The 25,503-nt window shown below is 41.2% G+C and overlaps 1 protein-coding gene across 1 annotated transcript in view; it reads right to left on the bottom strand.

The window, feature by feature from the left end:
* GRAP2 (GRB2 related adaptor protein 2) overlaps positions 1–23,686 on the bottom strand; it is a 66,705-nt gene extending 43,019 nt beyond the window's left edge. The window contains exon 1 of the mRNA XM_065923878.1: positions 23,546–23,686. The gene's annotated coding sequence lies outside the window, so the exon portion shown is untranslated. The remainder of the gene's footprint in view (positions 1–23,545) is intronic.
* Between the last annotated feature and the right edge of the window lie 1,817 nt (positions 23,687–25,503).

The raw sequence follows: 25,503 nt of genomic DNA, 5'->3' as shown, positions 1-25,503 counted from the left end.
TGGTCTTCTTGCCCTTAGCTAATTTGTAAGCTCCAGAGGGTAGGAACCATGCCTCATTCCTCTTTGCTCGGTGTGGACCTGGCATAGTATCCATCTCATGGAAAGTTTTTTTGCTGGTGATGGGTTTTTCTACATTGCAGCCTCTGAGACTATTGAGTAAAATCCATCGGAAGTGTGGTTACTATTACTGTTATCATAGTTATGTTGAAGTTTTTTCCTTCTTTTTAAGAAAAATATTTATTTATTTAGTAAACTGTGCCAGGTCTTAGTTGTAGCATGTGGGATCTCATTCCCTGACCAGGGATTGAAACTGGGACCCCCTGCAATGGAAGCACCTAGTCCCAGCCGCTGGACCACCAGGATAGTCCCTTTTTACCTTCCTCTTGGGAAAAAAGGAACCTTGGAGAGAGTGGTTTGGTGCAACTGTGCTGGAGTAATGAGAACGTGAAACATTTCTCCCACGTTTCATAAACAGTGTTTTACATGCGTTATTTGGGAGCTTAAAGTTCATCCAGGAATGAGTTATTTCACAGATCAGAAGGAGCATATGTGTAATCCACCAGGGGCAATAAGCTCTCTGCTAAATTTAAAGGGGAAAACAATTGAACACTTCATCCTGAAAGTAGAAAGGTTTTGACATCACCTGACCAGAGAGGAACAAGAGGGACCTATTTAATTTCTGGCCCCCAGGTTTTCTTGTACATGTTCCATTGAATAACACATGGGAATTTTCACAAAAGAGGAACTGGCATGAAATCAATAAGGAAAATCACCATTTTCTTACTGATCCAACAGCATTTAAGGAAGTTGAGCTCTGCCAATTTGTAGCTGGGCAGTTTTTTAACTGTGCAGAATTTGAAACTGGGCAGTTAAAGCCACCATCTAAGCTGGGAGCTGTGATTTTCCCAGAAGCAGAGCTTCAGGAAGAAAAATATCTTTTAAACGTCAGTTCCATTTTTGCAAAATTGGATCTGTTCGTGAAAAATTGCTTTAAGTTCAGGTTTTTTTCTTTTCTTTCCTCATTATTAAAGGATATGATGATTTCTTTTTGCCCACACAGAAATGCATTCATTTACTCAACAAATAAATATTTATTGAGCACCTACCATGAGCCAAACACTGTTTTAGGTGCTGGGGATGTGGATGTGAACAGAAGAGGCAAAGTCCTTGACCTCTGGAACTTGTCCTCTAGTGGGGAGGGGAGTGGAGAGACTGATAAGAACCAAGTAAATGAATAAGCAGATATCTTAGTAGTTATCAGGCACAGATAACTGAAACAATGCTAATATCTTATTGTACCTAGAAAATCAATTTCCAGAAAATTAAACATTAAGACCCCCACATCAATATTATCTTAGCTCATGTAAGTAACATATATTAAGGGGTCTTTAAAAAGAATAACTAGTAGGGAATATATATATGTTGCTCTTTGCATGTGACATTGACAGTCCCTGCTGACCTTTAACAAGACTGGTGTCTTTGAGGAGCATTTCTAGAAGGATTTTTGCCAACTTGTGTTTGTTCCTTTTGGGCACAGTATGGGACTGTGGCCCTCATAGGGGTCCGCACTGGAAACCTATACTTCCTTCCTAGCGCCTTTCTCTCTTCTCCTCCTATTCTGCAAAACTGGCACCCCTCTCTACTGGGTCTTTTTCTGTATTTGTTTTTAATTGGAGTATGGGGATGACAGAGGATGAGATGGTTGGATGGCGTCACTGACTCAATGGACATGAGTTTGAGCAAGCTTTGGGAGTTGGTGATGGACAGGGAAGACTGGCGTGCTGCAGTCCATGGGGTCACAAAGAGTCGGACATGACTGAGTGACTGAACTGAACTGAATAATTGCTTCATGATGTTGTGTTAGTTTCTGCTGCACGACATGAATCAGCTATATGCATACATATATTCCCTCCCTCTTGAGTTTCCATTTCACCCCCTCATTCCACCCTTCTAGGTCATCACAGAGCACGGAGTTGAGTTCCCTGTGCTATAAAGCAGCTTCCCACTGGCTAGCTATTTTATACATGGAGATGTATATGTGCCAATTCTACTCTCTCGATTCATTCCATCCTCTAATGTGTTTTTAAACCCTATCTTTTAAATATGTCTAATATTGACTCCCTTCTTTCCTTCACCCTCTCCTTAGCTTTATAGTCTGTTTCTCCTTAGCTTTATAGTCTGTCTCCATGACCTCAGCGTCCTGCTTTTCCTCTCTCACTCTAGACTCAAAGGCCTCTAGTCTCCCCTCTTCATTGTTTCCAGAGTGATCTGTTTAAAACACACCCTTCCCCTGCTTCCCAGGCCTGCAGGACAGAGTTCAGGCTCGGGATGGTCACTGTGGGCCCAGCCCCAGCTGGACCTGGGCAGTTTTGCGTGTCTGCATCCTTCCTAGAGGCTGGCCCCAGGCACACCAGCACTACGGCAGTTAATGGTTGAATACACTCCTCTTTTTACCTCCTCAATCTTTGCCATTTAAAAATACAGCTCAAGCTGGGCCACAAAGGCGTGTGCACTATCTCTGGAGTTTGCCTCAAGCACAGTGAGATCTATGCCGCCTCAGCCAGGGGCAAGGGTCAGGGGTGAGGTCCAGGACCCACTGCTGAGAAGCCCCACCTGGACACTGTGGATGACATTGCAGACACTGCGTGGAGATCACTCCCGGTCTACCACCAGGTCTTTATCCAGACCTAGAGAGCATGCTAAAGAGCAGAGACATCACTTTGCCAACAAAGGTCCCTATAGTCAAAGCTATGGTTTTTCCAGTAGTCATGCATGGATGTGAGGGTTGGACCATAAAGAACGCTGAGGGCTGAAGAATTGATATTTTGAACTGTGGCGCTGGAGAAGACCCTCGAGAGTCCCTTGGACAGCAAGGAGATCAAACCAGTCCATCCTAAAAGAAATCAATCCTGAATATTCATTGGAAGGACTGATGCTGAAGCTGAAGCTCCAATACTTTGGCCACTTGATGCAAAGAACTAAGTCATTAGAAAAGACCCTGATGCTGGGAAAGATTGAAGGCAGGAGGAGATGGGGACGATAAAGGATGAGATGGTTGGATGGCATCACTTACTGGACAGACTTGAGTTTGAGCAAGCTCGGGGAGTTGGTGATGATGGTCAGGGAAGCCTGGCGTGCTGCAGTCCATGGGGTCTCAAAGAGCCAGACATGACTGAGCGACTGAACTGAACTGAGCAAGACAATTAGAGAACGGAATTCGTCAATGGTGACATGGATAACTAAACCTGGCCATGAGCTTAGGATGAATGGGGTACCACTTTATGACAAACAAACCTGAAACCTCAAGAAGTTAGGCTGTCTCACTGGGACACCTATGTATGGGATGATACAGTTTTTAATAAAAACTGAAAACATGGTGCATGGACAGGGAAGCCTGGTGAACTGGGGTCCATGGGGCCGCAAAGAGTCGGACACGACTGAGTAACTGGACTGAACTGACTGAACTGAATGCTCAAAAGTCACCTTCTCTGTGTAGCCTTCCTAGACCTACCAAAGTGCTAGTTGCTCAGTCTTGTCCGACTCTTTGCGACCCTATGGACTGTTGCCCGCCAGAGTCCTCTGTCTGTGGGATTTTCCAGGCAAGAATACTGGAGTTGGTTGCCATTTCCTACTTCGGGGGATCTTCCCAACCCAGGGGTCAAACCTGTGTCTCCTGCAATGCAGGCAAATTTTTTACCATCTGAGCCACCAGGGCAGTGCTGAGTTCTTCCTCCCTTCTGTTCCGAGGTTATCGTGGCACCTTCTTACTTCAAGTATAGCAGCAAATGAAAGATCTTGGCCATACTTTGTTTACTTCTGTGTCTTTTCTCCCAAACTGTAAGTTCCTCTAAGTAGGGTGTGTCTTATTTGTGATCTTAGAGAATAGCACAGTACCTGGCACATAGTAGCCCCTCAGCAAATATTAATATTTGATGAATGAATGAATAATTTATCATCTTGTCTGGCTTGGCTTCTGCTGAACTGTACATTTGAGAATTTTGTGACTATTGCAATATGACATAATAAAAGCAACTGACAAATATGGTAAAGAACATAACTTTGATCATATTAACAATAGTTTTAAACATTTGAGTTAATGGACTGAAGCTGATAAGGGGTTCCAAAGCCAAATTATTCTAGACAATATTTCTGCATGTACTAAATTTGAAGATGGTTGAGAAGTTCAAATAAATGATTAATGCATGTAATACAGAACGATTAAGTAATCTGGATCATTTACTGCAGAAAAGAAGCTTGAAGACACTTAATAATGGTTTTTAATGAAAGGAAAGATTGTATTCCAAGGATGACTAAACACCTTCATTCTGCACGTATATAAAAAAGAAGAAATAAGAAATTAAGTGTGACAAAGATGAAAGTTATGGGAATTCCCTGGCAGTCCAGTGGTTTGGAATTCACACTTCCACTGCTAGAAGCCTGGGTTTGAACCCTGGTCGGGGAACTAAGATCCTGCAAGCTGCGTGTTATGGCCAAAAAATAAAAAAAAAAAATTAAACTTAAAAATAAAAGAGAATTCAAGAGTTTCCTATTGGGATGTGTGAACAAAAAACTCCCATACCTTGAGAGCTTAGATTGTTCTCAGTGCTTCACCAGTTATAATTTCATTTAATCTTCTTAACAAACCCAGGTGGGTTACTTTTAGTTATATTATTCCCATTTTACAGGTGAGAAAGTGGAGGCATGGGGCGGATAAGTAACTCCCCTGGGTTGCACAGCTGGAAGACATGTGTGTGTGCTTAGTCGCTCACTTGTGTCCACCTCTCTGCGACCCCGTGGACTGCAGACCATAGACCAATTGTAGGCTCTTTTGTCCATGGGGATTCTCCAAGCAAAAATACCAGAATGGGTGGCCATGCCTTCCTCCAGGGGATCTTCCCGACGCAGGGATCGAACCCAAGTCTCTTTTGTCTCCTGCATGGGCAGATGGGGTCTTTACCACTGGTGTCCCCTGGGAAGCCCACCTATTCTGCTAGTGTGCTGTGCTGTGCTTACTCACTCGGTCGTGTCTGACTCTTTGCAACCCACCGGCCTCCTCTGTCCGTGGGGATTCTCCAGGCAAGAATACTGGAGTGGGTTGCCATGCCCTCCTCCAGGGGATTTTCCCAATCCAGGTCTCCTGCATTGCAAGCAGATTCCTTACCGTCTGAGCCAGCAGGGAAGCCCACCTACTCCTCTAACTGCTGGTTTGAGGCTGAAATCCATCTGATGGATGCCTAAAGCCAAGCTCACTAAGTTAATGGGACCACTTTAAGTTTAAACAAAATCGTAATTGTCCACCCTTGCCAGGGCAATTAACTGCCCTGTGGGCTGGATTACACCAATGTGTGTGTGTAAAGTAGAATATCCATTTTTCTGTTCTTCATTCTGGTGAACTGGTCTACCAGACCTTGTCTTCCTGATGAGACAGTAAGTGGTTTTCTTCTGGGGAGTCGGCGTACATGGTTTACGCATCCACATGTGTGTACGCATTTATCAGACCTGACATAAGTCGAATCAAATTTGGATATCATGGTTTTACTTTCAGAGTGATGGAATTTATTCTTGGGGCTGAAAAGTCAGCATGTTCCTCCTGCTACTTTTTCCCAAGGCAACCTTGTTCAGCGGGCCTGGGGGACAGAAGCGATGGGGTTACCAGCAGCACAGAGCAGGGGCCGCTGGTTGAGCAACCCCGCCGTCTGTGCAGGAGAGAGTCAGCATTCGTCTGACCTGCCGAGCCCTCCAGCCCTGAGCTACTCTGGGGCTGCAGGAGCCTGGAGGCTGGCTCAGGAGAAGCCAGCGCCCGCAGAAGCCTTGTGAAAAGGGTGTGAATGAGTCACTAGATTTTTCAGGTTGACTGAGATGACTTCTGTTGATTTTCTTCGAATTTAGATGTGTTATCAGTGTTCACACGTTGGGCATAACGGGAAGATGAGTGCACATTTTCTTGATAGAGCCTGACGGTCGGCAGTGTTGTGATAAGATTTGGGGTAAGATGTGACTCTGCAAGAAAGCTCTGGTCAGCGTGTGGCATGTGTCCCCATGTGCCCTGGGACCTCAAGGGGACATGTCAGCGTGTTCTGAGCTGGGAGGAAACCCAGGGTGGCAGGCATGAGTGTTTTGTGTCATTGTGCACAGGTCGGTCTGTGTTGCTATTTACCATTTTAGGGCATCAGGAGTCACTGCTAATTTGTCCCGCTGTAATTTCATGGTCTGGGAAAAGCACTCGTTTTCTAGCCTCAGGTTTCCACAATAACCAGAACGATGGTTGGTCAAATGTTTGAGTGACAGAAGCTCACTTTACCTCTTCTGGCCTTAGTTTCCTCATCTTTAAAATGGATATAACCATGGACCTATCTTGGGTAGGGTTAAACAGACTAACAAGTCAAAGGTTAAGAGCGGTTCCTGGTATTTAGTTTGCACTAAATTTGTATGTATATTAATGCAAGCATTTTGTCCATACAACTTTGTATTTGACAGAGAGTCACTCCACTGCTTCCACAAAATAGATTCTTGGTAAATATTTGTTAGTGAAATACATATGCAGTAACCTGTTCTGACTGCTCAGTAACCTGTTATTCAGGGACAGATCGGCAAAATTGGATATTAAGATTTTTATCTCTCATAAAAAAATGTATATATATATATATATATATATGTGTGTGTGTATATATACAAAAGCAGAGTGTTCTGCAATCAAACATCTCTGCAGAGAAGGAGGGAGACAGGTAGTTTTGCATGAAGATCATAAAGGAAATGGCCTGAAGAATTGAGCTGAGGAATATCACTTGAAGAACAAGTAGCAGGGTCCATGACTCAACCCAATCAACAGAATTCCCTAGTGTAGTAAAAACAAACAACCCTCCCCAAACCACTTTAAAACTACAAAATATATGTTACTTTTGAGTCTAAAAAATAAATGACTATGAGAAACAGGAGTCAAATCCCTGACCTATATTTACTTCCTACTGATTTTCTAATAATGACAGCTTCAACTTGAATCATTTCATTTAAAAAGTAGAATGAGCACTATAATGTTTTAGAAGCTGATACAGTATGACAAGAGTCCCTTAATATTAGGCTGAATCACATGAAATTGCCACTTCTTTTGATTAAAAAAAAAAACTGTCAGACATTGTCAGTTTTGAATGGTTCAGTCTAATATATTAATACTTAAGCTAATTGACACTAAATCAAAATTTGTATATTACCTTACCCTTTATTGCCTTTTAACTATGACTATAAAACTAAATTGGCCAATTTCCTCTCTCTTAGTCTTAAAATTTGTGCATAGTAGGTTCTAAACAAATGCCTTGTTAATTGAGAAGTGCTTTCCATCTTCTGTCAAAAATTAGGCCAAAATTTTGCTATCCTACCTAATGCTGAGACTACCCTAAAATATAATTAACGAAGTGTTAGCTTCATTTCATGTTTCATGATTTAGATAAATCCTCTCTGTTCCTTGTTGGGGCAGCACTGGGAAGCTAATTAATACATTATTAATACGTTGCAGAGGCAAACAAGCCTTGGCTTGCACACACAGCCATGACAAGAATAAATTCAGGTCAGAAATATTGCTGCTAGTAGAGAAAAATGTTATTATAATAATGAGAAATTATTGTTTCTGTGACACATCACTGCACATTGACACATTATAGACTTATAAACGAAGCAGATGGTAGAATCAGGCAGGCTTGTCCCATCACTTAGGGTCCGACTTGGGCATCCAAAGTGCCCTGCGATGAACTAGAAATGATCACCTAGGGGATCACAGGATTGAAGAGCCTCATTATTACTCATATAAGGTTTTATAACAGTTGGGATTGGTCCCAAATTTAGGAGCATTTACTGAAATAACTGAGCAGGCAGCATGAATGGTTTTCAATTCAGAAAGCAAAGAGCTTCTTCTACAGTGGAAGAGATGGGAGAGCTCAAGAAGGAGTGTGAATTACTGTGAGTTATTGCACCTCCCTGGGCCTCAGTTTCCCCATATTTGTTAATTACCTCCCAGAGGACAGTCATTCTCTATAAAATTTGTCATTGCATGGGATTATATCTTCAAATGCTATGTATTTCTTTGTTGGGGGGGAGGTGGTGGGGAAACAAGAGCTCTAAAATGTCTTATTTTGGTTTTGGTTGACCCAGTGCTGTGAGAGCAGCCACGTTGCATAAGCAGAGTTCTGAGAAAACAGAGTTGCTTTCATTTTTCAAACAGACGAACCACAATCCTCCCTGTTTGGATCCTTCTACAAATTAAATATATGGGTAAGAGAGAGCCCACGAAATCAGCAATTTTAACCTTTCCCTCAATGCTGTGGATTTTTCTTAGAGATTTTTTGGAGCATGGAGTATGCACAGTTCTGCTCCATTAGTGAGATCCCAGCCCAAGCTGACGTGCTCCTACAATAATGTCTTCATGCTAATTACCTTGTAGAATGGTTAGAGCAAGAATAATTCCAAACATACTTGAGGTAATAACCAGTCACATATCCAGAAGGTCAACAGTTCAATCAAAGAGAGAAAAAAAATTAGCATATCTTAAGAAATAATTCAAGTGGTTTTGTACAAGAACTCTCATTTAAGTCTACAAGAACACTTAAAATACTGATAAGCTAGGTAATTCTATATTTCCCTTTATAACTCGTTGAAAGCCTCTGACTTCAAGGTGCAGTGTCAGAACAAGAAGCATCTGGCAGGTGAAGGGAGAAAGTATGTAGTTAGGGAAATTGGCTGGAGTTTTAAGTGAGGGGTCTGTGCCAGGACTCACAAAGTCGGGGGGGGTGGGGTGGGTGGCAGTGCACTGGGCTGATGAAAGAACAGAGGCAATGCTGAAGAGCTGGCATCAGGTGAGGGCTCTGGGCCAATCTTCTATTATAGTAACAACACGATAACAATAAATCCCTCAAGTAACTGTACATCAAATCACTATAAACAAACTTACAATCTGCCCTCATCAATGCAGTTTCATAACAGGTTTGATCTTTTCCCCAAATTTCCATTTTTCTATGATTTCTAACAAACACAAAAGAGCAACAGCCGGAAACTGTATCCATTGCTGTCTGTTTGAAATGACTGGAGTTATCTTTTGTTTCAAAGGGCAAAGTATTTTCATTTATTTTAAAAATATTAATTGAGCACCTAATATGTACTGGCAATAGTTGCATGGTTAATCATTTTAGAGATGATTCCTAAAAAAGATTTTCTGCTCTGCCAAAGGTAAAGTGTTAAAATAATAGAACAGCCCAAGGATTCTTTTAAATGTGCTAAAGGGTGGTACTTTTCATTCTCCAAGAGCCCCACACTTTGCACACCGAGTTCCTTTCAATTACGGGTGCAATGCAAGGTAGAATTGTGTAGAACACAGTCCACGGGCTATTGATCTGAATGGGTACCATATTCAGTAGATAAAATACAGCTAAGCTGGGATGCGAAGGATGGCTTTTCTCATTTAAACTACTGGGAAACATTGAGGCTGAAAATCAAGTTAGAATGAAAATAAGTTATTCAATTCAGTAACTTTTAAATAGGATGGAGTCTTTTATATTCATTTAAAAATAAGAACTATTGCAAATGAAAAGTATGAAAAAGAGTAAGAAACCTGCATGTACCCCCCACTCACAGGGTTTTTTGTAAGTCTATTTAATAGATCCTGTTTCATTGCAGAGGGTCCTACAGTTAGTTACTCAAGTGAGGACATTTTTGTATCTGAGACAAGCCTCCAGGGATAAAGCTTTTTTGTAGGACATTTTTGGCCCGTGGAATTCTCTGCTTTATCCCCTAGCCACTTTACTTTGAGCTGTTGGGGAGGGGTGGGCCTGACAAACGCTAGGACGGCCGTGTTCTTCAGCAAGTCACAGGGAGATGGACACCCACACACATAATTTAAGCCTGACATAAATGCTGGGGACAAAGAGGTTAATTCTGTCTAGGGAAGAACTGGGGAGAGAGAGGGGATTTGGGTCTCACCTTTGAAGGTTGGCTGGGATTTCGAAAGGTGACTATGGAGGATGGGGATACTCAAGTAAGAGTGAAGGCCTAGTTCCAGGAAGGTGAGCAGACACAGTCCTTGGGCCAGAGTGTGTGTTCTCAATGGGATGGGTGTGCTTTGACTGTAAAAAATGTTAAAGACTTCTAGCTTACTGATGGAGAGGGTCAATGCCCCAAATTCTCTAATTTTCTCTTCCAACTGGGTTACCAAGTCTTACTGAACTTTTATATATCATCCAGCTGCTTTTGAAACCCTAAAGTCATATAATCCAGTAATAATTTACTTTGAGAGAGCATGTTACAGTTTACAAATGGCTTTTTTAATACACATTATTACATTTGATCTATATAATAGCCCTGTGACACCACAGGCTCATCTCCAGAAGCTATTTCCTTTTGAAAATAACTACTGGTTATAGAAGCTACTAGCTATAGAAATCAGACAGATTTCCACTGGCAGCTTTATTGTGCTAGAAGCACAAGCCAAGATAAAGTCAGCAATTTGGGAGAGATGAAAGGAGGGTCCTAACACAGACAGAGATTGAGAATCCCAGGAGAATGGTAAGATAGCAGTTTTGGAAATGGAGAGAGACACAGAAGAGGCAAGAGTGCAACAGAAAGTACAGGATGGAGTGAGAGGGTGGCGATCCAGTACTGGGTGGGCGGTGGTCCTTGGTGCTGCGGTGAACACACAGCCAGTCCATGGTTAATCAATACTTGTTCACCCTTGTTCATCATGTGTTGGCTTGTGTATGTATTGAATGGTGCCGTGTGAAACACAATTCAAAAATCTAAAATGGTGGCTTTTAGAACATGGATATTTAATAATATATAAATACATGGATAAAAATATTGAACATGGATATAGAGTGACAAATTTTTTATAACATTTTTCTCATTTTGCACATCTGCATGTTCTCTCATTCTACAGCATTCCCATCTATCGTGGCTTTGATAAACTGTTTTTCAGTGCACACACTGAAATGGTGCACTTTTGCAACTACTTAATAGAAGCTAAAGCAACCAACGGGCTGTGATTGCTGTAATCTAGCTGGAATAAATCTTACTGACGTAGGATGTATCAACATATCCATTTAGCTTGCTGCAAATCAGTTTACTTTTCTACTTAGAGACATGATGTGAAATGAAATTAATCCAGTTGCAACAAGGCAAGTGCATTCAGTTGAATAAATCCCTTTATGTGGAAAGGAACTTTGTTTTGCAGCTTATTTGAAAGAAAATCCACGCGGCAGTATAGTGCCTTCCCTGGAACTGAACAAATGTATTTATCCCAGCTTTATTTACAGTTAAATTCACATCAGACCTATTTTATACGATAGTGCACTCTATTGTCCTTAGGTGAAGGTCACAGTGGAAGCATTTGCAGGACAACTACAATTTTACAACAGAACTTTGCCTAAGGACTATTGTTCCAACTAGACTATGAACTCGGCAAAGACAGACACCTTCTTGGAGAGAAAAGAGACAGATAAAAACCAACAAAACCATGTATATCCTTTTCTATTCCGTCTCCTTTGCCTCCACTGTCAAAAGGGCAATCCACACACACAGTGTATATTTAATAAATACATTTTGGTAGTGGCTATCACAAGCAGGCAACACTTGGAGAGGGTCCAGAGAATAACAAAGGGATTAAGAGGTTGGGTAGAGGCTCTCAGGGTGACACGCTTATGAAATTGAGGTAAATTGAGCTAAAGAGCTTGGAGAAGAGAAGGCTGGTTTTGGCAGCTGCGAAGGTAAGTTGGTCTTGTTTACCATTACCGAATGTTAGAAAGCACAGCGTATGAAGGGTAGGATGAAAGAAAGTCGACTTACGTCCGGTAAGGTGATATAAGGTTAGGAATGCAGAAGCAGTTTTGACTTAGATGGTTTATAAGGCATCAACATAGGTCCTTAATAAATCTTTCTTAGGGGGACTTCCCTGGTGGTCCAGTGGTTAAGAATCCAGCTAGCAATGCAGGGACACAGGTTTGGTCCCTGGTCAGGGACCTAAGATCCCATGTGCTGCAGAGCAACTAAGCCCACCTGGTGTAAGTATTGAGTTCATGTGCCGCAACTAGAGAGTCCGTGGGCCAAAACGAAAGATCTCTCATGATGCCATGAAGATCCTGAGTGCCACAACTAAGACCCATCGCAGCCAAATAAAAAAATAAATAAATATTTTTTAAAAATCAATCTTTCTTTGAAAATGTTACAGTTGAAGAGTAGGCCACCTTTCTGAAATGAGTTAGGTGCTGTGCAATAGGGAAATGACTCAGAGGATCTCTCAAGTTCTAGCCAGTTCTTATGCTATGAATTTTCAGCAGCCAGTGTCAGGAGCCGATTTGCTTCTTGTCCAACTTACTCCATAGCTGGAAGCCCATGACCTCTTCCTGCAAGTCAACCACACTGTACTCTCAACCCTAAGGCTCTTCTTGGTTGGGAGAGATTTAAAAACTCACTCTAGCTAAGAGCTCAGCTAACTGTCATCGGGTCATCCCCTGCTGCTATCCTGGCTCTGAGGTGTCCAGTTCTAACAAGTGGGGTTCTGCCTTGCACCTAAGTCTGTCTTTTACTGGATTTACTGGAAATCCATCTGAGTCTTCCTATGATAACACCGGAAATCCTTTCTTGCTTTCCAGGTCTAATGTGACTTTGGGATCACATCGAGTATCCAGTCTAGGACTGAAGCTTTGTTTCAGCCCACACCACCCCCCACCCCCAGCTCAGACTTGATGTCCAGTCTCTGAACCCCAACCCTGTTGCCTAGGCAGTCTGTGCACAGAGCGTTGGTTACAAGCTCTCTGACATCTCTCCTCTCATCTGTGGCTGGATTCTCTATTCGCTGCCTGCCCAGGCTCCCAGCGTCATAACTCAGGCCACTACCAGTCCCCTTGCTCTTCTCCTATCAGGTGATGACACGCCACATGGCTTCATTTTCCTGCGTATCCTGCTGTGAACCGTTGCACGTAGGAGTCCCTCTCTACAAACCACATACCTCCACAACAGGCCTTCCCAACCTCGTTGCTATTGACATGTGTGTCTTTATGGTGGGGGGTAGTCTGTGCATTGTAGGATTCAAAACTAGCATTGCTGGCTTCTACTCACCAGATGCCAGAGGCAGCCCCTCTCCTCCACCCCCAAATTGAGACAAACAAAAATGTCTCCAAGCATTGCCAAATGTCTCTGATGGGGAGGGTGTTTCAAAATTGCCCTTTGTAAGGACTTCCTTGGTGGTCAGGTGGTTAAGACTCTGTGCTTCCACTGCAGGGAACATGGGTTCAATCCCCGGTTGGGGAACTGAGATCCTGCATGCCATGTGGCATGGCAAAAACAAAAGAAGAAGAATGAAAATTACCCCCTTTTGAGAATTCTTGCTCTACAAGAACCCAGAAAGGCAAGAGTATTTTAAAGTCAGTTATAGATGCTTTGGGGAAGAGTCAGCTGTGTTTAGAATATTTAAATCTGGTAAACATTTAACAACTCTGCTCTAAACTAGCTAAAAAGGGTTTCCCAGGTGGCTCAGTGGTAAAGAACATGCCTGCCAATGCAGGAGAAAGGGGTTCAATCCCTAGGTCAGGAAGATCCCTTGGAGGAGAAAATGGCAACCTACTCTAGTATTCTTGCCTGGGAAACCCCATGGACAGAGGAGCCTGGTGGGCTAAAGTTCACGGGGTCACAAAAGAATCAGATATGACTTAGCGATTACCAACAACAACACAAAACTAGTAATAAACACCAAATAGAATTTTGTTAAGGCTTATTTAACAATTTAAGGGGTAAAGTGAGATGAAATCCTTTCGCTCGAGGTCAGTAGTCCTGAAATCTTATTGTGTGGGAGAATCACAAAAGGACTTTTTTAAACGTTCATATCCTGATTTGGCAAGTTTCAGGCAGGATCTGATACTCAGTCCTAACAAGTTCCCAGGTGGTATCAATATCACAGGTTCTCAGACCTTCCATTGAGTAGCAAGGCCCTAGAACAAAATCACTCGTGAGAGTTAGGGGAGGGGCTATTTGAATCGTAATAATTACAAGGTCATGAGAGCAAGATTAAAATTTGCATTAGAAGAACAGGCTAGAAAAATGTAACTGTTTCCTGTGCTTTTCTGTAAAGAATAAAACAGCTCTCAGAAATGTGTTTTGAAAGGTGACATTTCTATTTGCTTGAAATTATAAATATTATACAAGCTACCCGCAAAAACTGGTGAGTGGCTGCATTAGTTTGGCAGGACTTTGAAAGGTTTCCAAAACCCTGATGCAAATAAACTTCAAGGTCTTCATAGTCCTTGTTTTAGGGAGGAAGAGTCTAGGGGTGAGGAGGCCTAGGGAAGGGGATGGAGAAAAGGAGGATCAGTTTAAATGGGGCCTTGCAAAGAAACAGATTCGTGGACCTGCCTCAAATGGCAAATTATTCTGTGCTGAAATTATACTGATACCACACGAAGTTATTGCAACCTCGAATCAGATAACTCAGTTATGGCTATAAACCAGTGGCAAAAAATGAGTGCTATTTACTGTAATGTATAGCGATCTGGGTAATCAAATCTCCTGAAAGCTGCCGAAAGCCTGATATAAAAATTTCCTCTTCTTGGATATTACTGCCTCTGAGTAACTCTGACTTGGAGCTTTGCAGACATCTGACTCACTGCTGCGTATCCCCAGTAAGGAAAGGCCCGTTCACGTTTGTTCCTAGTTCACAGTTAGAAAGATTTAGGCTCACTAGTTTGTCTAAAGATGTAGATAATAAAGTCCTGACCCTTATGAGATCTCTTCCAGGCCAGTGTTGAGACTAACTCTGCCCTCATGCCAGCAGATAAGTATTCACCTTGGGGAAGGAGACTAACATCCTAGCTCTGAAATATCAATATATTGATGGGTTGTTATCAGTTGGATCAAGTGTAATAGAATTTAATATCTCTACATTTAAAATTCTGTGCCTAGGGTTTTATTTATTTTCTTTTTTTTTTAATCAATAATATAAGTACAGAATAAGAACGAACTGGCTTCATAGTAGAGCATGGGAACTCATGGGTATGAGTTGACCACAGTTTCAGTATGAGTCAGCATACTAACTGAGTGCCAAAAAGACTAATGCAATCTTGGGTCATATTAATAGAAGTATAGAGTATAGATCAAGGGAGGCTACCATTCCATGGTATTCTGCACTGATCAGATCACTCCTGTAGAGTCCTGTCCCATTCCGAGCACCATGATTTAAGAGAGGCCTCACATCAGAGTCCATCAGAGGTAAACACTTAAAATGATGAGAACACGTCAAACCACATCACAAGAGGAATAGCTGAAAGAACAAAGGATATTTATGCTTGAAAAAGAAGACGTAAGGGGACATGACGAGAAGTAAAAGAAGAACAGGTTATCTGAGAAAAGAGTCTCAGGTAGAGTTTCCAGCAGCAGAAGTTTGATTTCTTTCTGAATCCCCAAGGAAAAAAAATTCCCAAGAGCCTTCTTGACTCTTTGTCATTTGCAAGGTAAACAGGTCTTCATCAAAGAAGATTCTGTTCCTCCTACAATGTCCTTGAAGTGTGAAGAACTTTATGTCCCTTTGCCAAGCCATCTTCCTCTGCCTGCAGAACCACCTCTTCCAGGAAGCCCTCCCTCCAAAGCCCCACCTTGAGTCCTCTTCCTCAGGAGCTGGCACTGTGGAAGCATTTGCTTTCGCTTGTCCTAGATTCCCTAATAGCTTGTTAGCTCTTTAGAGGAAAGGACCCTATTTTCTTTTTGTTTTGATTACCCTAAATGTTCTCAGTACATCTGGGTACTGAGAATTAGGGACTAAGGGGGTATCTGCTGACAGTAGCCAAAAGATGAATTAAAGTAACCAGACAAGGTGATTTTTTTTTATAGTGCCTACATGACAAACCATTACAATGTGTTCTCTTGATGATGATAACATGGAATTGACCCTTCGCTTTATGAAATAATATGAGCTGACAAAGTTGGCTGTATAGCAAATCTTACTTTTCCTTACATCTTGCATTTTAAAATAAAAGTTGTGTGTCCAGGGGACTTCCCTGGTGGTCCAGTGGTTAAGACTCCATGCTTCCAACGCAGGGGGCCTGGGTTCAATCCCTGGTCACTGAACTAGATCCCACATATCACAACTAGAGATCCCATACTCCACAGTGGAGATCAAAAATTCAGGTGCAGCCAAAAAAAAAAGAAGTTCTGTGTCCATGCCACTATTTAAGAACCCCATCTTCCTTGTCAGGTCTTAGGAATTACTCTCCAGCTGGGAGACTCTTCAGTTTCACACATCTCCTTCTTTGTTTACTTGGATATTTACAGGGTACCTACCAAGGGTTGCAAATAATCAGATACAACCAAGCACACAAGCACAAGTGTCAAGTCACAACATCACACAGCTTCTGGTTTGTAAAATGAATGAGTTGTCTATTTAACAACATTGGCCTCAGACATAGAAATTTCACAAATGAGTTTAAATGAGAAATCACCTTGTTACGCATTTTAAAAAAGAGAGATTGCACATTTATATTATACCAAAGATAAGAACATCTTTGGGGCTAACAATGCACAGCTTTTCTCAAGTCTCCTGTGCAGTGGCTTAAAGAACGGTAGAGTTTCCCTCAAGGACAGAGGCATGGATGGGGCACTGAGTCATCCACGAAGCTGAGAATAGAATGCAGAACACAGGAGCCAAGTTCATGCTCTGTCACTCGCGTCACTGGACAGTATTACCTCCCACAGTCCAATGACCCGACATGGTACAGAGCAAATTATACACTTCTCTGCAAGAAGTTGATAGAATTCCACTTGCCAGCCTGACGTTCAGGTAGAAAATGCAGTGAGCAGAAAGACAGGGCCCCCGATTTTTTATCATTGGCTGTTAATCACAGATAGAGACTGACACCTTCCTGGTTGCTGGGGTAGCCAGCCTGTCTGTGCTAATAGCACTTGGCTCAGATGCTTCAAAAGACTAAGAGCAGGGTGGTTCCTGTGATGTGTAGAAGAACTTTGATTCTGAGTTTCCACTGTTGGTCAACTGATGTTACAAAAACCTGGTTTACTGACATACGAAGCTTGAGAATTTTCTGCTTGTTTTATCTTCCTGGAGAAGTCCAAAATTAAACTGGGGCTGTCTCATGGGTTTTGTATGTCCATACACTGTGGACACTTTTTAGAAATCTGAAACAAAGGCTAACACACAAATTTGTCCTAATTATACTGACTCAAAGATTCTTCAACCATCTCCCAAAAGAAAGGGTTTGGTCACATTCTTTCTCATCTCAGGGTGCATGTGTTCAGTGCTGCTAGCTCTCTCTCAACTCCAATTTCCAAGCACATTTCAGAGACGTTGAAGGAAATAAACGTTAGTGATGAAAAATCAGGTGGAAGATTTGCGTCCTTCAAGAGAAATAACCTTTTTAGAAGGATAAGTTCTATCAGCCCCAAACAAGTCCATCAGCATTCTTTATTTCTATATCATATTCTGAACTACCTAAGAGGGATCATAAAATACCGTGGTATATCTGTCTGAAGCAGAGCACGGGCTTGGAGCAAAATTGTTGTGAGACTGCCAGCCCTGCAGGAAAAGGAGGCAACCAGCGGCACGACATACAAGCAGCCCACAGAAGCATGATCCATGCTGCTAGTTTCTAACAGGATTTGGACCTTGAAAAGGAACCCATATGAACCGGACGCCAGCTCTTATGACCTCCAGGGAAGGATGAAAGGTCTTGCCATCTCTCACTGAAAAGGTCATTTCTCTCTGCTCTCAGACTGCAGGGGGATGAGGTAGTGTGCAACAGAGAACGGAAGGGGCTTCAGAGAACATGTGGTCTAACCTCTCACTCAACTGAGAAGGAAACTGAGGCCCAGAGAGGTTACAATGTCACGTTCAAGGTCACGCAGGTGGTTTCCAATAAAGCCAGAATTCAGATTTCCAGAAACCGTGTCAAGAGTTCCTTGATGCTGTGCCCAGACTAGTGTGGTAGAAGGAACCCTGGCTACAATTTCACAGCCTTGGTACTATGTCTTGGTAGACATTAGCAAAATTACCTTGAGCAAGTCACTTAAACTCGCGAGCTTTGCCCTTCCCACTCTGCAACATGAGAGGCAAAATATGTGGTCTGCCTGCTTCAAAGATCATAGGCAGATCAAACGAGATAATGTGTGAAAATGCTTTTAAAAACTTTATAAGGCTCAGGTAAAAAAAAAAAAGGTAAAGTTAAAAAAAAAACTCCATATAAAGCATGTTTTTCCTTCTGAAGATATATGGATGGACTCTGCTGGCAGTGGTGGAGGGGGAGGCAGGGAGTGTCCATGAACTAGTGAATATTCTGTGTAAAGGTGTGTGTGAATGAATGCTAGGCATACTTTTTTTCACCCTGGGAAGTGCTTCTATAGCTTTCATCAGCTTCCTAAATGTGTCTTTGAAACTCCCCTGTACCTTTAGCCTCACCACCACCAGTAAGAACTTCTGTGCTGTGGATATCAACATGTTTAAGATCAATGTAAAAGGTTGATATAATGTATTAAAATATGACAATTTTCTTAGATTTAATGTGTAGTTGGGGTCTCCCTGCTAGCTTTACAATTCAATAATCCACATTTTTAGAATATAAATCTGTTCAGGCGAGGGGAGTTAATCTGACCTCACGCTTTGCTCCCTAAACTGCTAAAAATCTATCACTTATAAAACGAAGATGAAAATTCAAATGATAAATCAACCAGATTTTTTTTTCTACTAGTGTACTTCCTTAGTAGAATGTCTTAGCTATTTAAAAATATTTTTCTTTAAAATCATATTTAGCAAGAGAACTATCTACTTATTATTTATTGAGTTCCTACTGAGTTTCCAGCAGTTTGTTTCCAGTATTTTCCCATAAAGCACTAGACAATAGACACAAATCGTAAACCATTTGTAGGCGACCACATTAAGCCTGTGGTTCTGGAAGGCTGAGAGGTGTGGAGAAAAACAAACGAAAAAGTATTATTCATGACCAATTGATCAATTAGCCTGCTTTTCATTAAAAAACATAAAAAGGCAGGACCAATTTAGCAATGCCTGTGTTGGAAATGCGTAAAAACATTATTAATGTTGGATTTTTTTTTTCTCATTTATTTTTAGTTCTCTTTAGAAAATCACACTTGAGAGCTTTCTGTGGCAGCAATAGAAAGAGTGAATAAAACAGTACTGGAATCCTTTTTTAATGCTAATGAAGGGGTAGGGACCAATACTTGGCTTGTGAGGCCTTTTCTGTGTACAATTATGTATTTCCAAAGACACAGACTGACTTACGGAATGTCTGAGTGACCGAGATAGCCAACCAGAGAAGTTACCTACTATCAAGACTCATCTGTCATCCCATAAGGAAATCCAATGTGGTCTTTTATAACTGACAATGACTATACTCTTGTGCTTTAGTGCTAAAATTTTACACAGTACAGTAATGTGAAAAACGAGAGGCATTTTCTCCCTTTGACTGTATCAAAATATCATCTTCTGCCCCAAGACTCTGAGGTCTCATAACTCCCCTCTTGTATTATTCCTTTCAGTTTTTTTCCTTCCTCTTCCTTTATATTGAATAGTTCTACATTTTCCAGTCTTAACATTATCTCTTACATGTAGACTTTCTTATACAGAGCCTGAAGCTATAGAGCTGCAATAAGCATACTCATCTATGCTTACTAGAGTGCTATTATCAGATGAACAAAACCTAAAATATACTTTGGCAGCAACAATCTCAGGTTTGAATAACTCAGAAGAACTTAAAACTTGGGTGGCGATAGGATGCCAGGGTGGGGGTAGGCTGTAACTGCTTTTAGTTCAGTTCCATTTCTGTTCCTTCTCATTCCATGTGTCAGGAGCCTTTGGAGAGAATACTCTGGAATCAGACCACCTGGGTTCAAATCAAGGCTCTACCACATACTAGTTAAGTGACCTTGTGCAAGTGACCTAAACTCTCTGCACCCCAGTTGCCTCACTTACAAAAGAAGGGTAGTATTAGCCCTGGCTTCACTGTGCCCTTAGGAGAAGCAAAATGAGTTAACACCTGTACAGTGCTCTTGGCAAAGAGCAATAACAGACACTGTTTCAGAAACTTTATGTGTATAAATTGCTTAACTTTCAAAACGGTATGATGAGATAGCTGCCATTATCACTCTCATTTTATAGCTAAAGAAACTAAGACATAGAAAGACTAAGTATCTTGTCCCAGTTGGCCTAGTTAGTAACTGAAGGACTGGCCCTCAAACCTAGGCTCTACAGCAAGCACTCAGTAAACGTTACTTATTACTATCATCATCATCATGGTTGTTAGTACCTGAACTTAAAAAAAACACTCAAATATCTGCTGTGGCTGCTGATAATAACAAATGTGCATGTCTAATCCTTCTTCAAAGTATACTGAAAATGTATATGACCCCCAAACAAACAGTTGATTTAGGAAAGGATCACCTAAAGCCATTGAGTGAGGTTTGTTGGGAAACAGGATATCATCACAAAGCCTAAGCATTATCTTGCCAGACTACTTGTTAATTGCGAATGGATCCCTGAACTGAGATCACTACCGTGAGCCCCGATCAAACCTAAGCATTATCTTGCCAGACTACTTGTTAATTGCCTAAGGGATCCCTGAACTGAGATCACTACCGTGAGCCCCGATCAAACCTAAGCATTATCTTGCCAGACTACTTGTTAATTGCAAAGGGATCCCTGAACTGAGATCACTACCGTGAGCCCCGATTAAACCGAGTGTCACAAATAGAGGGACAATGTGGAACTAAGTGTCCCCTGTTGAGATACAATATGGAGCACCTTGTAAAATGCGTTCAATTGAAATGTAATTACTGTTCATCTTCTTAGTTATAATGATGGCATTGCAGTTATGTAGGAGAATGTTCTTATTCTTTGATGTGTACCCATTTATCTAGGGGTGAAGTATCATTTTGTCTGTAACTTACAAGTAGTTAGAAAGAAATACATAGAGGTGGAACAAATGTGTCAAAAAGTTAGCAACTGTTGAATCTAGGAGGTGAGTATAGAGGTATTCACTGTACAAACATTTCAACTTTTATGTTTAGACATTTTCTTCACTTTGTTCATAAGATGTAGGTCTTATATCTTCTTTGGAGGGCAATTTAAGACTTTAATCTTCACGTACTTAGTAATAGTTTCTTTTAATTCTCCAAAATGTTTGCTGTGAATGAATTTACTTTTTTAATCTGTCTTCTAAAAATTACTTACTGAATTCCTATTGGCCCATTGGTTCAAGCTTATTGGAACCTAATGTAATGTTAACATTGTTGCAGAGAACTCAGTGCCTGACACATAGTCAATGTACAATGTGCTAATAAACATTCATTTGTTAAATGAGGCTACATTTTCCTAAGAAACTGTAAAGAGGTAAAAAAAAAAAAAAAAGGCGCACGCACAGGAGGTTGTGTTGTTCCTTTATAGATCAAGATATGCTGAGTAAGTACTTGAGATGGACAAATAGGAGGGCCTGTCAGTCTCATCTTTCAATTCAAATAACTTAGGCCATAAAAATTCTTCACCAAGTTTTGAATTTCATGGCTGCACGAAAATGAAGCCTCTGTTCCTCAGACTAATCAAGCATCAGCTATATCTTGTTTAAGAAATCCTGATGGAATCACACATAATGACACTTTTTTGAATGCGTGTGTGCTCAGTCACTTCAGTCGTGTCCGACTCTCTGTGACCCCATGGACCATGGCCAGTCAGGCTCCTCTGTCCATGGGACTCTCCAGGCAAGAATACCGGAGTGGTTGTAGACTTTTCCTGAGTCAGGAAAAGAAGCAAGCTCTGTTTCAGGCATGAGCCCTGCAAGTCACCAACACCTACAGGTGTTATTCTCTGAGAATCAATAACCATGTGAGAAGTAGGCTCATTTTCAGCCCTTCCAGAAGGCAAAGACATAAAAGAGATGGCTTCAGGCAGTATGTCAGATATATTTTGTAAAAGAGGTGGGAAGGAAATGATCAAGATTCAAAGAAGCCATTAATACTGATATCACCTTGTGTTTTCACAGCACCTTTTTCCTAAGCCATTTCATATCTATGTTAACTCATTTATTCTTACAATATCCCTAAGAAATAGATGTAGAACAATTGAAAGTTTTAAAAAAGAAGATTTTCATTAGGGCCTAAGATATGAAAGATATTCAAAAGAATATTATATTAGCAATAGAGATACTTCTTCATTTTGAACAAATCGATCACCTCCTTCCCCTCTGCTTAAGTAAAGTCATTAAAAAAAAATAAAATCTATTATAATGGGAGAATCAGATTACAGTTTACTACATGGGAGACCCTCTAAGTTCAATCTAAAAAGATAGTTTTATTCAATGATATAGGACTGTCTCCCTTTACCAAAAAAACCACTCCAAGTTCTCCAAAAGGGTAAAAATCAAAATTTTTAAAATTTGAAATTTAAATACACTTAGATGGTTCTCAATTTTATTAGTGCTCATTTAAGAATGGATCCTTTTGTAAGGAGGATCATTTTAAAATTATTTTATAAAAGTGAAGTTTTATAAACAATACTGGGTTGTTAAAGCAGAGTATGCTTATACTCAGTCCTTTCTGAAACTAAAATAAGAGAAAAAGCAGAGAAAAGAAAAGAGGACCCACTGAAAAACTAATAAATCTATGATAAATGCAGTTGTAGATAATGAAAGATTTTTCAACCTGAGATTTCCCACCCTCAGATGACAGAACATGAGCACATGTAATCTTTTCTATTGGAGTTTTAATCCTAAACATTTTCCCCTTCTCTTAATTCATCTGGGGATGTATACTTACAGTAATGTACAGATGAAGTTACATGTACTTTACTAACAAGGCCTAATTCCAGATATGTAAACCTGATATTTTTAAATTGGATTAATCTTTGGTGGGTATATTCAATCCTCAGGTTCAAAGAGTAGGGTGTCAAAGAGTTGTGTTCAGATTTTATGCCTGAACTGAAGATGGTCTTAGGGACACAGTGTAAACTGTTAATAAAGGGATAAATATAGACAACACTCTCTCAAATCTCATTTCAAAGTAAAGTTTTCTTTTTTTGTAAAGGAACTCAATGTGGGGTTCTTTATAAAGGCAACATAAACACTAACAGAAGTAGAAGTGAAGCCCCAAGAACAAACCCTGACCACGCAGTACTAGTGTTCATTCATTGCTACTCTGCCCTTCACCTCCCACACCCACGCCAATTCGAAACAAATGCTGACACTGGTGAAGGGGAATTCCACCCCTGTAATCCCAGGTCCAGAGTCTTTCCCTGAGATGGCTCAGAAGCCAATTAGTGGAGTCTTCTTGGATAACATTGGTTGAAAGGAGCAAGTCTTCTAGTTCATTCACTGGAAGTTGAATCCTATCACTACAAACACTGTTACAGAAAAAGATTTAGAGACCTCAGCTGATGAACCGAAAATTAAAACCAATGTTTACAGAGCCCAGGGGATTCATTTTAATTAGATTGACTCCAAGAGAACATTCTGCAAATAATAAAAATCTGAGCCCTCTAGAGCGTGTAGACGGATGTTGCATAAAGACATACCTTTCAGAAGAGAAGAGGTTTAGTCTATGGCTTTGCACCGAATGGTCAGAATCCTCTCTTGGAAGAAGGAAGCTAAATTCCGATGTCAAAATGACTGCATTTCAGAGCCCGGATCCACCTTGGGCTGCTGTCCACGTACCGCACTAAACCAGGGCAGAGGCTCGCAGATCCATTGAGTGCCTCCTCCTCCTCCTTCTCCTCCTCCTCCCCGGCTTCTTACTCCCTCCTCCAAACTACCCCCAGTCAGCCCAGCAGTCTGTATGCAAACCACACAGGAACTAGCAGATATGGGGCTTCAGAGAGTTGGGCGTGAGCCTTAGACTGTGTGGTTTTGTTTTCTTGCTGCCGGAGTTGAACTAAAATGCAGGAGGTTCGCTGAAACACTTTTGCTTCTTTATGCTTGGTTTCAGTTTTAACAAGTTTACCCTGAACGATTATGTTCACATAAGAAAATTTTTAATCCCAGAGATGGTCCATTGGCAAGTTACTGCTGGTCTTAAGGAAAATGCACTTTCTCCGAGTAGGTACAAGCATCTGGAGGAATATTAGGACTTCTTAGGGGAACTTACTTCACAGCATCCTGGATCACTTACCTCATTCAAATCTCAGGGGGAAAAAAAAAAGTTTTTTTAGTGTACTCAGCCCATAATATTACCCTTAGCCCCTAATACTACCCATAACAAAAGAAGGAAGAAAAACTCAAAGTCAAGATGAGTTCCAACCCCAACTTTGCCATAACCAAGTGCGAGCTGGGGCTGGTTACTTAGATTTGGGGAATTTAATTTTCTCCTGAATAGGCTGGACTAAAATATTTCTGGGATTTGAAGACTTAATTCATTGACCTAACATTTTTGTCATCTTCAACTTCCTTAGTTCTTACCTTCAGATTTGTATCTCAAGCTCCTCGTTAAGCTCCTTCCTCCCAGACCAAGTGTAACTTGCTAAGGCCTCTTCCCCTGTCTTTGCTTTTGCTAGAAAATGGATTGCCAATGTTGCATCTTTTGCACAAAATTAGAGATATTGCGACTTGCTAAATGGCACTGTTCAGAGTCAGGGGACCAGACCCAAGATAAAGATGGGAATGTTGGCTGACAAGATGTTCCAACATTCATCAGATAAGACAACTTGGGGATCTCGAATTTAAACTTATTCTACATTGTAGAATGGTATCCTTTTCTATCTCTTTGCCCCTTTATACCTAAACCTTGCTCAAGATTTATGTTTTTTGGGGAGGGTGGAAATGTTGGTTATGACCACTCAACAATTTTATTGAAATAGAAAAGAAGAATCTGAGTACTTGATCATAGTAGGGGCTAAGCAAATGTTTGGTTAGATGACTTAAAGGAAGTAATTTGTTCCTCTTAAGTCTGTAATAAAGAGCTTTCCTTTTATTCGTGCAAGTCTGTCAAATGTTCTTGAATTCAAGTTGCCTCTGAATAGGGTCCCCACTACTTCCACATGCTACAAAGACAGAATTTTCAAGATAACAACGTGTGCCCAGTTTTAAAACAATCACATCTCCACGTGGACCTCAGGGTTCTTCAGTCTCTAGGGTCTAAGGGCCTTGTTGGTGGGAAACATCGTTATGCCTGATGACCTCATCGTTGGTTTTCAAACACTGGAGTTCTCTGGCCACAGCTCTCGCCCCAAGCCAGTGGTTTTGAATTGGGAAGAAAGCAGACTAGCGTTGCACAGGAAGCCCCATGGTGTTCTCAGCACTCGCCCTAAATCGTAGCTCTTTTCCTCGGGACACTGCCCCCAGGGAGCAGAACACAACCACTTCTCCAAGAATGGGGCAGAGTGCAGAACGGGAAAATCTCACAGAGAAGCTCTTTCAGCAGTAAGGAATGATCGGCAGACACGGTACAGAGCATATAGGGCGGGAAGCAAGGCTCCTTTAGTGGTTAATTTCCTAGCAGCTCTGTAATTGAACTAGTGCAAAGGCAGAACCTAAGAAT

Source organism: Muntiacus reevesi, chromosome 1, assembly GCF_963930625.1.
Source record: "Muntiacus reevesi chromosome 1, mMunRee1.1, whole genome shotgun sequence".
Taxonomy (NCBI): Eukaryota; Metazoa; Chordata; class Mammalia; order Artiodactyla; family Cervidae; genus Muntiacus; species Muntiacus reevesi.
Note: the sequence above shows the minus strand (reverse complement) of the source record. Positions and strands in the feature narration are given on the sequence as shown.